General features: G+C 49.2%; 1 protein-coding gene and 1 long non-coding RNA gene across 6 annotated transcripts in view; one reads left to right on the top strand and one right to left on the bottom strand.

Annotated features, from left to right (window-relative positions):
• PAK3 (p21 (RAC1) activated kinase 3) overlaps positions 1 to 5,053 on the bottom strand; it is a 103,938-nt gene extending 98,885 nt beyond the window's left edge. Inside the window, exon 1 of one of the 4 annotated variants that reach the window (XR_012788435.1) lies at positions 4,880 to 5,051. The gene's annotated coding sequence lies outside the window, so the exon portion shown is untranslated. Of the gene's footprint in view, positions 1 to 4,879 lie in introns of all 4 variants that reach the window. The other 3 variants (XM_075573475.1, XM_075573473.1, XM_075573474.1) reach the window with 3 other exon arrangements.
• LOC142467586 (uncharacterized) lies at positions 400 to 11,204 on the top strand. 2 transcript variants are annotated; one of them, XR_012788436.1, is made up of 3 exons: positions 400 to 1,021; positions 9,981 to 10,144; positions 10,321 to 11,204. It is a non-coding gene; the product is annotated as an uncharacterized LOC142467586 (long non-coding RNA). The 2 variants fall into 2 exon arrangements; XR_012788437.1 differs by lacking the exon at positions 400 to 1,021 and adding an exon at positions 3,806 to 3,995.
• Positions 11,205 to 14,897: the final 3,693 nt, after the last annotated feature.

Here is a 14,897-nt window from a genome sequence, read left to right as displayed (position 1 = left end):
AGATATCTTCCAACTATTTCCTACGTATCTTGTCTTGAACCCCAAAAGGAATGAATGCGGCAAAACATGCAAAATCTTATGTTTAAAAATATATATACATCTCCTTCCTTCTGAAACAGGCTCTGGCACACCCCTTTTGAGCCCTGCCCTCTCTCTAGCAGTGCAACAATTGTATCTAGTGACTTTCTGGTCACATGATCTTCCCCACAGAACTTTGCATCTTTGGTCCTCTTCTGCTGCACTGACAGCCATTTAGTGAACCCCCCGAGCCGAATCTTCGCCTATCGATAGCAATTTAGCTAATTACTTATCAGTGTGGGGATTGTATTGATGCACATATTAAAGGAGGAAAAATACATTTAAAAAAAAAAAGAGCAGCTTGGACGGCTGCTTTAAGCAAAAGAAAAGGTGCATTTAAAAAATAATGTCTCCCTTTCAGTTTCGACAAAATATGGGTAACTCTCTCCCCCCCTTGTGGATTTACTAGTGTACTACAAGAAGTTAAAGGTGATGCAGCAGATTCTGAGCTCCACCCTGTGGTGACACAGCGGTGCTGTCACAGGAAAAATAAATGAGGAAGCAGAGAGTTCTGGGAGGGAGGTTCCAGCATGGCAGAAGGAGGGGAGCCTCGGGGAGTAGAGGTAGGGGATATGTACCCTAAAGTATAGTATAGGTCATGCCCCATTTTATTGTGTTGCAGTTAAGGATAGTACCCCATCAGTTAGGATCCCATAATATGGCCACAATGAGAAGTGCATGTCCCAGTAAATCTAAATTGTAGCCCTGATGAAGCTCCTGCGAGTGAAACGCGTTGGGTGAGTGTGCAGACCCTCTGGAGCCCCCGGAGCTGTCTGGAAGACTATTCTGAGGATCGTGGACCGAGATCTGCCTGGTCTCTGCCTGCACCTGAGTAGCATTCTCTGTGGACGGCCACCACAGCTGCTAATTCCAGGAGCAAGTGACCAGATCCTACCCCCGCTCTGACGCAGGGGGGCCCACATGCCGGCACCTCTAGCACTATGTAAGTGTGTTACTTCTGAATCTCTGTTTATAAAGCGATCTATACAATCTGTGTCCTCTCTATGCTGTTCGCGTATGGGAATGACCTCATCGCCTTATCCTGTTCCTGAGGAATATTCACCAGAACGCATTGGAAGAAATCCTCTGTGTGCTGGTGACTCTGAGTAACCACACCGCTTTTATTTCACTTCTCAATTGGGCGTGAGATACCTCTTATTACCATCCCAGCGTTTATTTATACGTTATTGCACTGTTGTGTGTCTCTTTTATTTTTCCACATATTTGGGGAGTATTTGCGCTTCTGATCCCTTGCTTCAGTGTACCTGTTTTGGACACCGGTTTGAGTCCTAGTCTGGAGCTGCACTATGTAATATATTTATTTTTGGTATCACAAGTGTGTTCACTATCTATATTGTCAAACGGTATTTGCGCTTGATTTTCTTTTCTTCTCCTAAAAAAGGCCACCTGGCTGCTTACTATGGCCCAGATTTACTAAACAGTGCTAAGCCTTGGTGCACATTAAGACACATTCACTTCAATGGTCCGTACAGTGAACCGTTTAGTAAATCTGGCCCTATTACTGCAATATAATATGCGTCATTAAAAAGAGTAATGCATTGTTTGTTATTTCTAAGAGTGTTTTGTTGCACAACAATTTCCTACATTTAAAACAAAAATCTAATTTTGGGTTCCTTATGAGATATCATTGGATAATGTGTCACTGGGGTTTTTTTGCTTGCCTTCCTCTGGATCATAATACTGTAAGTACAGATATAGGATATAGTATCTGTCGTCTAATTTATCATAGGTTGAACTTGATGCAAGTACATGTTTTTTCAACCTCATCGACTATGTAACTATATAATTGCCCTATTAAAGGCTACTCTATTTACACTTTTATGAAGCGGACAAATGGCTAAATGACAAATAATTTAAAAAAATGCAATTCCGTCCCATTTGGCACAGAAGGGGTTACCCACTTGAGTGCTGTAAAGGGCATGTGAATTCCTCAGTGCGGGAGTGTTGATCAAAGTCTGCTGGACAGTAAATTGCTGTAAAATATAAATAATGTAGCTGGCGTGTTAATTAATCAATTCCACCTGCGGTGTGGAAACCGTCTGTAGAAAACACCTGCTTGGCATTGCAGAGTTTCCATCCCACATCACATTTCCCCAACAACACATTGATGTCATTGGTAACCTTGTAACGCAATGTCCGCTCCCAACACGCAGGAGGATCCCTACAGCAGATAACCCAGAGGAGCCTGATCCAGTCTCACTTAACACGTTCACTGCATCAGGGGCGTCCCTAGGTGTTGTGCTGCCCTTAGGGTGACCTAAGAACCGGGACAAATGCCTTGCATGCGCACAAGCATCCGGCAAGCACCTATCGCGCATGTGTGGCCAGCGCACAGAAAAACCGGGACAGTGGGCAGAAAAGTAGAGACCCCGGCCAAAAATCAGGATTGTCCTGGCTAAACCAGGACATCTGGTCACCCTACACCTAGGCAAACACTTAAAAGAACTGCAACCCCTCTCCCCCCCCAAAACCCCAGTCCCAGACATGCAACTTGGACACAGGAATTTCGTCAAAAAGTCCCCTCCCCAGGTAGGAAGCAGGGGGTCTCCAGTGCTGAACCACGTTAATTGTGGCTCCGTGGACCCCCTGCGTTCTGAGATACTTACCTCATTAGGGGGCGCCGGTATCTCAGCACAGGTTTAGCTGTCCCATGGGCCAATAGGAAGCCGTGATGTCATATGTGGCTTCCTATTGGCCCATGTGACCGTGGGGCTTTAAACCTGAGCAGGAGATACCGGCGCCCCCTATGGAGGTAAGTATCTCAGGAAGCAGGGGGTCCCCACAGCTGAAATTAGTGGGGTTCTGCTCCAGGGACCGACCTTCTTTAATCCTACGTGTATTAAAAAAATGTAATTAAAAGAAAGGAAAGCAGCAGTGCTCCACGTTCCCTCTTGCTGCCCCTATGTGGCGCCTTACCCAAGGTATGCCTAGGTACAGGCCTGCATACCGTGCCAGTCCAGCTCAGCAGGGGCTGAGCAAAAAGCATCTTTAAGAGGATATTTAATGGAATTGCACAGGGACTTACCCAAACAAGTCAAAGGGAATGATGTTAGCCGTGGCAAAGCGTGGCTCTAAAATACGTAGGCCCAGAGGCACCAAGCTCCATGGGCCTATTTAAGGCAACGTTAACCAAAATTATAGTTACGTTGAGCCTAATACCAATGCATTAAAGAGAATAACATTACCACAAGCCAGCCAGGAGTGGCCAACTCCAGTCCTCAAGGGCCACCAACAGGTCAGGTGTTTAGGATATCCCTGCTTCAGCACATGTGGCTCAATCAGTTGGTCAGACATTAACTGGCCAACTCCAGTCCTCAAGGAACCTCCAACAGGTCAGGGTTTATGGATCACCCTGCTCCGCAGATTGAGCCACCTGTGCTGAAGCAGGGATATCCTGAAAATCTGACCTGTTGGTGGACCTTGAGGACTGAAATTGGCCAAGCCCCTGATTTACATGTTATGCGATAGTGGGGCTTATCCAATGTAGAATTAATCTATACGTAGCTATTACATTGAAAGGCATGGCACCTTGCATGAAAGACTCACAGTTCTGCTGCTACAGCTCATTCATTATCTATTAGTCCCAGAACCGGTGCTGGCGGAGTGTGACTTTGGCAAACCATTTTATCCCATATATACTCTGTTACGTACAGTATTGACTATAGTGTGATGTTGCAAAAAAGTATCAAGAGGGAGGGAACAAGAAATGCACATTACACAGGATAGCTGTGTAATAAGCCATGTGGTCCCTCAGCACGGCTAGTGAGGTCACTTGAGAGCATCCATTACACCGAGCGCCAGTTTAATGTATGGTTGGGTACCGGAAGATTGGATTTAAATGCCCATTGTTCAACGCGAGCAGCTGCATTAACCAGAGACGTGCACTGATCAACCAGGTAAGGGGACAAAGGAGCAGCACAAACCTCCATTCACCGAGCCAGCAGCTCCCCGTCCCCTCCACTGCAGAGCTGCAGCATCCTCAGCATCAATGCATGAACCCCCCTGTAAACCTCACTGTGCATCATACATACAGACTGGCAGCATGCAGACCCTTCTCTGGACTGTCCCAGGGGGAGATACTGCTCTTTCCATTGATCCACAGAAAGGCAAACAGGATAATGTGTGTCAATTCACAAGCAGTATTTACATTGACCTTTTCTTTGAATGGTTATCTACTGTACATCCAGATACATAGTCACAGATGCCTGGCTATCCAGAAACATGGCTATCCAGAAACATGGCTATCCAGAAACATGGCTACCCAGAAACATGGTTACCAAGATACTAGTTACATAGTCACAGATACATGGTTACCCAGATACATTGTTACCCAGATACTAGTTACATAGTCACAGATACATGGTTACCCAGATACTAGTTACATAGTCACAGATACATGGTTACCCAGATACTAGTTACATAGTCACAGATACATGGTTACCCAGATACATTGTTACCCAGATACTAGTTACATAGTCACAGATACATGGTTACCCAGATACTAGTTACATAGTCACAGATACATGGTTACCCAGATACTAGATACATAGTCCCAGCTACATTGTTACCCAGATACTAGTTACATAGTCACAGATACATGGTTACCCAGATACCAGTTACATAGTCACAGATACATGGTTACCCAGATACCAGTTACATAGTCACAGATACATGGTTACCCAGATACATGGTTACCCAGACACATAGTGCCAGATACATGGGTATATGGGGGGTACAAGGTGTCCCCTAAGCATGGTTACAATGTCACAGCCCCCCTTACCTTGCTGGGTGTCTCCCCCGCTCCCAGAGACAGGCTGCGGTGTGACACGCTCCTGTGCTCAGCGCAGGTTTAATCGCTCATCTGCTCTCCTCCATGACACAGACACGGGACCTGGTCTTATTCTAAGAGATGCTCCGGCTTCTTGTTCCTGCAGCCAGGCGGAAGTGAACCTCCCTGCAGTGAGAGAGAGAGCAGGCAGTGTGTGTGAGAGAGAGCAGGCAGTGTGTGTGTGTGTGTGTGTGAGAGAGAGAGCAGGCAGTGTGTGAGAGAGAGCAGGCAGTGTGTGTGAGAGAGAGCATGCAGTGTGTGTGTGTGTGTGTGTGTGTGTGAGAGAGAGAGCAGGCAGTGTGTGAGAGAGAGCAGGCAGTGAGAGAGCAGGCAGTGTGTGTGAGAGAGAGCAGGCAGTGTGTGAAAGAGAGCAGGCAGTGTGTGAGAGAGAGCAGGCAGTGTGTGTGTGAGAGAGAGCAGGCAGTGTGTGAGAGAGAAAGAGAGTATGCAGTGTGTGTGTGAGAGAGCAGGCAGTATGTGTGTGAGAGAGCAGGCAGTGTGTGAGAGAGAGCAGGCAGTGTGTGAGAGAGCAGGCAGTGTGTGTGTGAGAGAGAGAGCAGGCAGTGTGTGAGAGAGAGAGCATGCTGTGTGTGTGTGTGTGTGTGTGTGTGTGTGTGTGTGTGTGTGTGTGTGTGTGTGTGTGTGTGTGTGTGTGTGTGTGAGAGAGCAGGCAGTGTGTGAAAGAGAGCAGGCAGTGTGTGAGAGAGAGCAGGCAGTGTGTGTGTGTGAGAGAGAGAGCAGGCAGTGTGTGAGAGAGAAAGAGAGTATGCAGTGTGTGTGTGAGAGAGCAGGCAGTATGTGTGAGAGAGCAGGCAGTGTGTGAGAGCAGGCAGTGTGTGTGAGAGAGAGAGCAGGCAGTGTGTGAGAGAGAAAGAGAGTATGCAGTGTGTGTGTGAGAGATCAGGCAGTGTGTGTGAGAGAGCAGGCAGTGTGTGTGAGAGAGAGCAGGCAGTGTGTGTGAGAGAGAGCAGGCAGTGTGTGTGAGAGAGAGCAGGCAGGTGTGAGAGAGCAGGCAGTGTGTGAGAGAGAGCAGGCAGTGTGTGTGAGAGAGAGCAGGCAGTGTGTGTGTGAGAGAGCAGGCAGTGTGTGTGTGTGAGAGAGCAGGCAGTGTGAGATAGAGAGCAGACAGTGAGAGAGATAGCAGGCAGTGTGTATGAGAGAGAGAAGGGTGTGTGTGTGTGTGTGTGTGTGTGTGTGTGTGTGTGTGTGTGTGTGTGTGTGTGTGTGTGTGTGTGTGTGTGAGAGAGAGATAGAGCAGGCAGTGTGTGTGAGAGATAGTAGGCAGTGTGTGTGAGAGAGAGAGAGCAGGCAGTGTGTGTGAGAGAGAGAGCAGGCAGTGTGTGTGTGAGAGAGAGAGAGAGAGAGAGAGAGAGCAAGCAGTGTGTGTGTGAGAGAGAGAGAGCAGGCAGTGTGTGTGTGTGTGTGTGTGTGTGTGTGTGTGTGTGTGTGTGTGTGTGTGTGTGTGTGTGTGTGTGTGTGTGTGCGAGAAAGCAGGCAGTGTGTGTTTGAGAGAGAGCAGGCAGTGTGTAAGAGAGAGCAGGCAGTGTGAGAGAGAGCAGGCAGTGTGAGAGAGAGCAGGCAGTGTGTGTGTGAGAGAGAGCAGGTAGTGTGTGAGAGAGAGCAGGTAGTGTGTGAGAGAGCAGGCAGTGTGTGAGAGAGAGCAGGCAGTGTGTGTGTGTGTTAGTGTGTTAGTGTGTGAGTGTGTGAGTGTGTGTGTGAGAGAGAGAGAGAGAGAGAGAGAGAGAGAGAGAGAGAGAGAGAGAGAGAGAGAGAGAGAGAGAGCAGGCAGTGTGTGTGTGAGAGAGAGAGAGCAGTCATTGTGTGTGTGAGAGAGAGCAGGCAGTGTGTGTGTGAGAGAGAGAGCAGTCATTGTGTGTGTGAGAGAGAGCAGGCAGTGTGTGTGTGAGAGAGAGCAGGCAGTGTGTGTGTGAGAGAGAGCAGGCAGTGTGTGTGTGTGTGTGTGTGTGTGTGTGTGTGTGTGTGTGTGTGTGTGTGTGTGTGTGTGTGTGTGTGTGTGTGTGTGAGCAGGCAGTGTGTGTGTGTGTGAGAGAGAGCAGGCAGTGTGTAAGAGAGAGCAGGCAGTGAGAGAAATCAGGCAGTGTGTGTGTGTGTGTGTGTGTGTGTGTGTGTGTGTGTGTGTGTGTGTGTGTGTGTGTGTGTGTGTGTGTGTGTGTGTGTGTGTGTGTGAGAGAGAGAGAGAGCAGGCAGTGTGTGTGTGAGAGAGAGCAGGCAGTGTGTAAGAGAGAGCAGGCAGTGTGTGTGTGTGAGAGAGAGCAGGCAGTGTGTGTGAGAGAGAGAGCAGGCAGTGTGTGTGAGAGAGAGCAGGCAGTGTGTGTGAGAGAGAGAGAGCAGGCAGTGTGTGTGAGAGAGAGCAGGCAGTGTGTGTGAGAGAGAGAGAGCAGGCAGTGTGTGTGAGAGAGAGCAGGCAGTGTGTGTGAGAGAGCAGGCAGTGTGAGAGAGAGAGCAGGCAGTGTGAGAGAGATAGCAGGCAGTGTGTGTGAGAGAGAGCAGTGAGAGAGTGGGCAGTGTGTGAGAGAGAGAGAGCAGACAGTGTGTGTGAGAGAGAGCAGGCTGTGTGTGTGTGAGAGAGAGATAGAGAGAGCAGGCAGTGTGTGTGTGAGAGAGAGAGCAGGCAGTGTGTATGAGAGACAGCAGGGTGTGTGTGTGTGTGTGTGTGTGAGGGAGAGAGTAGGCAGTGTGTTTTAGAGAGCAGGCAATGTGTGTGTGAGAGAGCAGGCAGTGTGTGTGAGAGAGAGCAGGCAGTGTGTGAGAGAGAGCAGGCAGTGTGTGTGTGTGAGAGAGAACAGGCAGCGTGTGTGTGGGAGAGAGAGCAGGCAGCGTGTGTGTGAGAGAGAGAGCAGGCAGCGTGTGTGTGAGAGAGCAGGCAGTGCAGCGAGGAGCAGCACAGAGCAGAGAGAGCCGGCAGTGCAGCGAGGAGCAGCAGAGAGCAGAGAGAGTAGGCAGTGCAGCGAGGAACAGCACAGAGCAGAGAGAGCAGGCAGTGCAGCGAGGAGCAGCACAGAGCAGAGAGAGCAGGCAGTGCAGCGAGGAGCAGCACAGAGCAGAGAGAGCAGGCAGTGCAGCGAGGAGCAGCACAGAGCAGAGAGAGCAGGCAGTGCAGCGAGGAGCAGCACAGAGCAGAGAGAGCAGGCAGTGCAGCGAGGAGCAGCACAGAGCAGAGAGAGCAGGCAGTGCAGCGAGGAGCAGCACAGAGCAGAGAGAGCAGGCAGTGCAGCGAGGAGCAGCACAGAGCAGAGAGAGCAGGCAGTGCAGCGAGGAGCAGCACAGAGCAGAGAGAGCAGGCAGTGCAGCGAGGAGTAGCACAGAGCAGAGAGAGCAGGCAGTGCAGCGAGGAGCAGCACAGAGCAGAGAGAGCAGGCAGTGCAGCGAGGAGCAGCACAGAGCAGAGAGAGCAGGCAGTGCAGCGAGGAGCAGCATTTCCTCTTTCAGAACTTTCTTTTTTCATTTCCCTTTTTATATTTCTTTGCATGTATTATACTCATTTAAACGCACATTTATTAGTATTTTATTACTTATACAGTATGTTAAGTATATATTTTTGTATTTTATTCAGTACCACAGATCTAAATGGTCAGGGTGCCCTATGTTCATTAAATAAAAATTCACAATAAATAAAGTGCTGTTAGATATATATATAGATATATGTATATATAGATATATGTACATGTATATATATATATTCTTTACCATGAATGATCACACTTCCCTACCATATATTGCAAGGTTCCCTAAAAACACGCTTTATCAAGCAGGCCCACAGGCCACAACACAAGACACCGTCTCATGGCTTCTTTCTTTTATTTTTCTCCTTGGATCGTATACTCAGAGGTGTCCCCTTCCACACACAAACACACACCATTCATTGTGTCTCCACTCTCCACCTTTTTAGATTGTAAGCTTCTTGGGGCAGTGACCATCTTCCCATTGTTAAAGTAAATATATATATATATTATAGCACCAAAATATTCTGCAGCACTTTAGATTGTGGGAGGAAGGGCAACACCATTGTATAATAAAAAGAGTACATATAAGTTAAGACAAACTTTAACAATGGGAAGATGGTCACTGCCCCAAGAAGCTTACAATCTAAAAAGGTGGAGAGTGGAGACACAATGAATGGTGTGTGTTTGTGTGTGGAAGGGGATACCTCTGAGTATACGATCCAAGGAGAAAAATAAAAGAAAGAAGCCATGAGATGGTGTCTTGTGTTGTGGCCTGTGGGCCTGCTTGATAAAGCGTGTTTTTAGGGAACCTTGCAATATATGGTAGGGAAGTGTGATCATTCGTGGTAAAGAATTCCAGAGTTGGGGTGCAGCATGGGCGAAGTCTTGGAGGCGGGAGTAAGGAGGGGTAATTAGGGAAGAGGGGAGATGAGATTGTGCGTAGGAGAGTACTGGGAAGTTAGGTGAGAGATGTAGAGAGGAGCGGTGTTATCTACAGTATAACTTTTTAGGTGAGCACAAGTGTCACGGTAGACCAAGCTTATTAACCCTTTAATTACCGGGATCATTGATTGAGAAAGCAGCGAGATAAAATAAATTGCGATTTATTCACATAACGAACGTACACAACTATGTTACACAAATTACAGAAAAAAGACACACTTACTTTGGAAACTGGGATAACAAAACTAATCTTTCTTAGTTGCAAACACACAGCAAAATAATCCCGGACACTTTTCATTCCCGTAGCCTCTTGCTGTTGGAATCTGGTCACTTATCCTCTGAGAAATGTAGACGATTTACTCAGATTTAGAATTTCTCAAATGGGACTGATTCTCAGGTGAATCACACAAGATGGAACTGATGAATCTCTTTACATGATAGAACTGATGGAACTCTTAGATGGAACTTAGATGGAACTGACTCTGACTGACTGTACCAACTTTTAAAACTCCAAATGTCCTATTTCCATAATGTACAGCCCATCTCTGGCGTGGGAAGCAATTTATTGTGTTTGTGTTTTTTTCTTCTTCCAAAAGCTGGTGATTAGTAATTGTTGCCCAAACTTCTTTTGCGTGTCTCATTTGTAGGTATCGGTTCCATATTTTCAACAGATGATGTAAGCGGTTGGATGTTGACAGGGACCTGCACAGAACTTTCACCTACTGTACCGGTATCATCCAGAAGTGGGGAATGAAGAAGTGATGACTCTGGAGAAAAATTAGCAGCATGTAAAGATCCATCCTCTGATGGGGTAAAGTGGAATTGTTGTTCTCTTGCTGTACTCCTAAACTGATTGGCTTGGCTTACATTCAGAACTAGTGCTTGTAATGTCCTGTTTAGATTTTGGATTTCTTTAGGAACTTGGATGATGACTTTTTTAATTTGGGACATTTCTGATATTGACCTTTCATGCATCCTCTCATGCAGTGACATCATCCTTTCATGCATTGACATCATTTCTGAATGGCGACGATTTTCTTCACCCAAGATTCGTTCTTCAGAAGCTGCAATAGCTGAGTAGGTGTCACGAGCAGGAGGACTTGAATGCTATGTTAATCCAGGAGTGTCAACATCTTCATGGTCACTTGAGTGAATTTGTCCTTGAGCAGTGTCGACAGACGTTCACAGAGGTACACAATTTGGAGACGTTATAATGTGAAATTATAATAGGCTTTATTGTGCCTTTTCCTTTTCATCAGGAAATTATCCAAACACAGGGGGGAACAAAGCTTCCATTCACTTGGGAGTATTTCTAGTGAAATCCTTGCAATTAGTTCACATCTCCATTAGTTAAGCTTCTCCCAGCCCAAACACATAACATGAAAATAAGCAGATATAAGCAGTCCCTTAATAAGGAAAGTCTTATCTGTTTAGTTGCTGTAGAGTAAGCTTCTCTGCTCTCCTGGAACCGCACCCGTGCGTGCACAGAAAAATATCAGCATCCAGGTTTAGAAGTCTTATTTGGTTCTTGGAGGGAAAATCTTCTCAGTTCCTGGTTCAGCTCCCTTCACTCAGGGTTTGTCAGCTTCAGGTTTAGTAGTTTTCCCTGTGTCTTGAAATCAGCTCTGCTGTGTTTTCTGACAGAGCTCAAGACATGAGATGCCTCCAAAGGTCAGCTCAAAAGTGAGCTAAAGAGTCACTTCCTGTCTCAAAGGCAGGCTTTTTGTAAACAATCTAATCAGGCAGGTGGTGTTTAGTAATTAACTACCACACTGCTAGATTAAAGGAACATTACTGAACAGGGATAAGTCCCCTGTTACAAGCGGCAACATCTGGTTCTACAAATAAAGAAAGACATTATGAACTGGCATGGAACTTTCACTTTGTTTTCACTATAATGATAGTTGTTCTCATAGTGGAACACATAACATGTTTCCATAATTTATTATTTGTGTCCAATTAAAAGATGATGCTTGAAGCAACAATGAAGTTTCGACTCAGTGTAAAAGAAGAATGAATTAAAGGTTGTTGTAACATCATAACTCCTAGCTGATACTTGAAAACAGACACAATACATGTTGTCATGAAACACTACATCTCCTGTGACAATAATTGATCTGAAGTTCATTACATGTGAAAGGCATTTATTTAGCATGGCAAATGAAATGCTTCAAATGTACACACTATATGGGCTGCACCTCATACACTCACCTTCCATTCTTGATGATGACCTTGATGAGACAGGTGAGGACCAACTATATAGAAGAATAACATCAGAATTTAATTGTCATGTGTACATATTTAACATGAAGTATCTCTAGTGGGAGTAGTTATGGCTAAATATCAGCATCCCCTAACGAAATCACAATGATATGGTTATGGCAATCTGTATATTATCCATCTTAACATAAATGTACATGTGAACCTAATCGGCACATTTCTTTTAAACACCATACAACATACATACAACATACAATGTTCATGCAGGAATGCGTTATAAAATTAACTGGTCTGTTGTACATACACTGTATATGTTGGGTAGTAATATAGATACAATAATGTACATCACTACCATGAAAGCAAAGTTGACTCTGCTTAGAATTCAGCACCTAATTGTGGAAATGTATATGAATGTGTTTAGAGATCTGTCTGAACATTTAAGAGAAGCAGGTGTAGCGCTCAATGTCACTGACACTCAGCAACACATGCAGTGTGTCGCTCACAGATGGTACTGTTGTGATAAGGTGTCGTATCTATAACGTTACAATAATATATGACTGAACGAATGACTAACGTACGTTTTAATATATCGTGGACTGGTGGGTGAAAGTAGTCAGATAATCACCATTTCTAATGAATGTGATGAACTTCTGTTCACCTTGTCAGCTTCTAACAACTGTAGTCCCTCCCCCAAGACTTGACACCACTCTGACCTCTTAGTTGCTTCTACCACCTGTAAGCCGTCCCACAAGACTTGACCCTACCATGACCCTGTGATCTGGCTCTCTGCCCGACACCACCCCCTCTGTTCACCTCTATGCTGTGATTACATATTAATTGCAGCTGGTTTCACACACCGGTACAGGAGCGAATACAAATATGAAGTGAGCTACATATGAACACAATTAAATACCATATGGTACATGTTCCTATTTATGCTCACATTATACTACATGAAGAGAAAAAAGAGCTTTCATAAAACATAACGGAATTTGTTTGTGGAAATTATTCATGTTCGCCTTTCAATTGACAATATTCCATGCAAGACTTGATTACGCAGTAAGGGCCTGTTTATAGGTGTAACATAGATTATCACAAATATATATATATATATATTATATGTATCTTATACTATATTTGTGACAGCACTGTATGCTTATCTGCATGGCCTCTGTCCCTAGGGGAAATCTCATTGGTCCCTTGGCCCACCCGCCCCCCGCACACCTCTCATTGGCCTGAGGCGGAGTGACGGGCCAAAGGACACACACAGACACACACAGACACACACAGACACACAGACACACAGACACACAGACACACAGACACACAGACACACAGACACACACGGTAGGGGGGGGTGTGTTGTGGGGCTCACAGTGTTAGCAGCACATCTCGCGGTCTCTTACCCGCTGGTCCCGGAGGCTCCGCCTCTTCCTCCCCGAACATCAGCCTGAAATCCAAGTCATCGTGACCTGCACGCACCTCCTCCTCTTCCCGTGTCTCCCCCCGGTGCTCCGCTCAGCTCCCCCCCGGTGCTCCGCTCACCTCCCCCCGGTGCTCCGCTCAGCTCCCCCCCGGTGCTCCGCTCACCTCCCCCCCGGTGCTCCGCTCAGCTCCCCCCCGGTGCTCCGCTCAGCTCCCCCCTCGGTGCTCCGCTTCCTTCCCCCCCGGTGCTCCGCTCAGCTCCCCCCCGGTGCTCCGCTCACCTCCCCCCCGGTGCTCCGCTCCCCCCCCCGGTGCTCCGCTCACCTCCCCCCCGGTGCTCCACTCAGCTCCCCCCCGGTGCTCCGCTCCCCCCGGTGCTCCGCTCACCTCCCCCCAGGTGCTCCGCTCACCTCCCCCCCGGTGCTCCGCTCACCTCCCCCCCGGTGCTCCGCTCACCTCCCGCCGGTGCTCCGCTCACCTCCCCCCCGGTGCTCCGCTCAGCTCCCCACCGGTGCTCCACTCAGCTCCCCCCCGGTGTTCCACTCAGCTCCCCCCCAGTGCTCCACTCACCTACCCCGGTGCTCCACTCAGCTCCCCCCGGTGCTCCACTCAGATCCCCCCCGGTGCTCCACTCAGCTCCCCCCCGGTGCTCCACTCACCTCCCCCCTGGTGCTCTGACAGGCAGTGGGCAAGCAGCCTGCACCTGCCCGGTGCTCCACTCAGCTCCCCCCCAGTGCTCCGCTCAGCTCCCCCCCGGTGCACTGCTCACCTCCCCCCCGGTGCTCCGCTCAGCTCCCCCCGGTGCTCCACTCAGCTCCCCCCTGGTGCTCCACTCAGCTCCCCCCCGGTGCTCCGACAGGCAGTGGGCAGGCAGCCCCCGGTGCTCCGCTCAGCTCCCCCCCGGTGCTCTGCTCAGCTCCCCCCCGGTGCTCCGCTCACGTCCCCCCCGGTGCTCCGTTCACCTCCCCCCCGGTGCTCCGCTCAGCTCCCCCCCAGTGCTCCGCTCAGCTCCCCCCCGGTGCTCCCCTCAGCTCCCCCCTGGTGCTCCCCTTAGCTCCCCCCCGGTGCTCCGCTCATCTCCCCCCTGGTGCTCCGCTCAGCTCCCCCCCGGTGCTCCGCTCAGCTCCCCCCCAGTGCTCCGCTCACCTCCCCCCGGTGCTCTGCTCAGCTCCCCCCCGGTGCTCTGCTCAGCTCCCCCCGGTGCTCCGCTCAGCTCCACCCCGGTGCTCCGCTCAGCTCCCCCCCGGTGCTCTGCTCAGCTCCCCCCCGGTGCTCCGCTCAGCTCCCCCCGGTGCTCCGCTCAGCTCCCCCCCGGTGCTCCGCTCACCTCCCCCCCGGTGCTCTGCTCAGCTCCCCCCCGGTGCTCTGCTCAGCTCCCCCCGGTGCTCCGCTCAGCTCCACCCCGGTGCTCCGCTCAGCTCCCCCCCGGTGCTCCGCTCAGCTTCCCCCCGGTGCTCCGCTCAGCTCCCCCCGGTGCTCCGCTCAGCTCCCCCCCGGTGCTCCGCTCAGCTCCCCTCTGGTGCTCCGCTCAGCTCCCCCCCGGTGCTCCAACAGGCAGTGGGCAGGCAGCCCGCGGCACCTAAGATGGCGGCGCCCGGAAGGACCCCCTTCCTCCCTCGCGGACTAACTAAGATGGCGGCGGCCGGAAGGAGAGATGACGTGTGTGTGTGTCTGTGTGTGTGTGTCTCACTGTGTGTGTGTGTCACTGTGTGTGTGTGTGTGTGTGTGTGTCACTGTGTGTGTGTGGGGGGGGGACACTGTGTGTGTGGGGGGGACACTGTGTGTGTGGGGGGGGACACTGTGTGTGTGACACTGTGTGTGCGTGTGTGTGTTCGTATGTGTGTGTGACACTGTGTGTGTGTGTGACACTGTGTGTGTGTGTGTGTGTGTATGTGTGACACTGTGTGTGTGTGTGTTAC

Source organism: Ascaphus truei, chromosome 16 (genome assembly GCF_040206685.1).
Source record: "Ascaphus truei isolate aAscTru1 chromosome 16, aAscTru1.hap1, whole genome shotgun sequence".
Lineage (NCBI taxonomy): Eukaryota > Metazoa > Chordata > Amphibia > Anura > Ascaphidae > Ascaphus > Ascaphus truei.
This window is presented reverse-complemented; position numbering and strand designations above follow the sequence as displayed.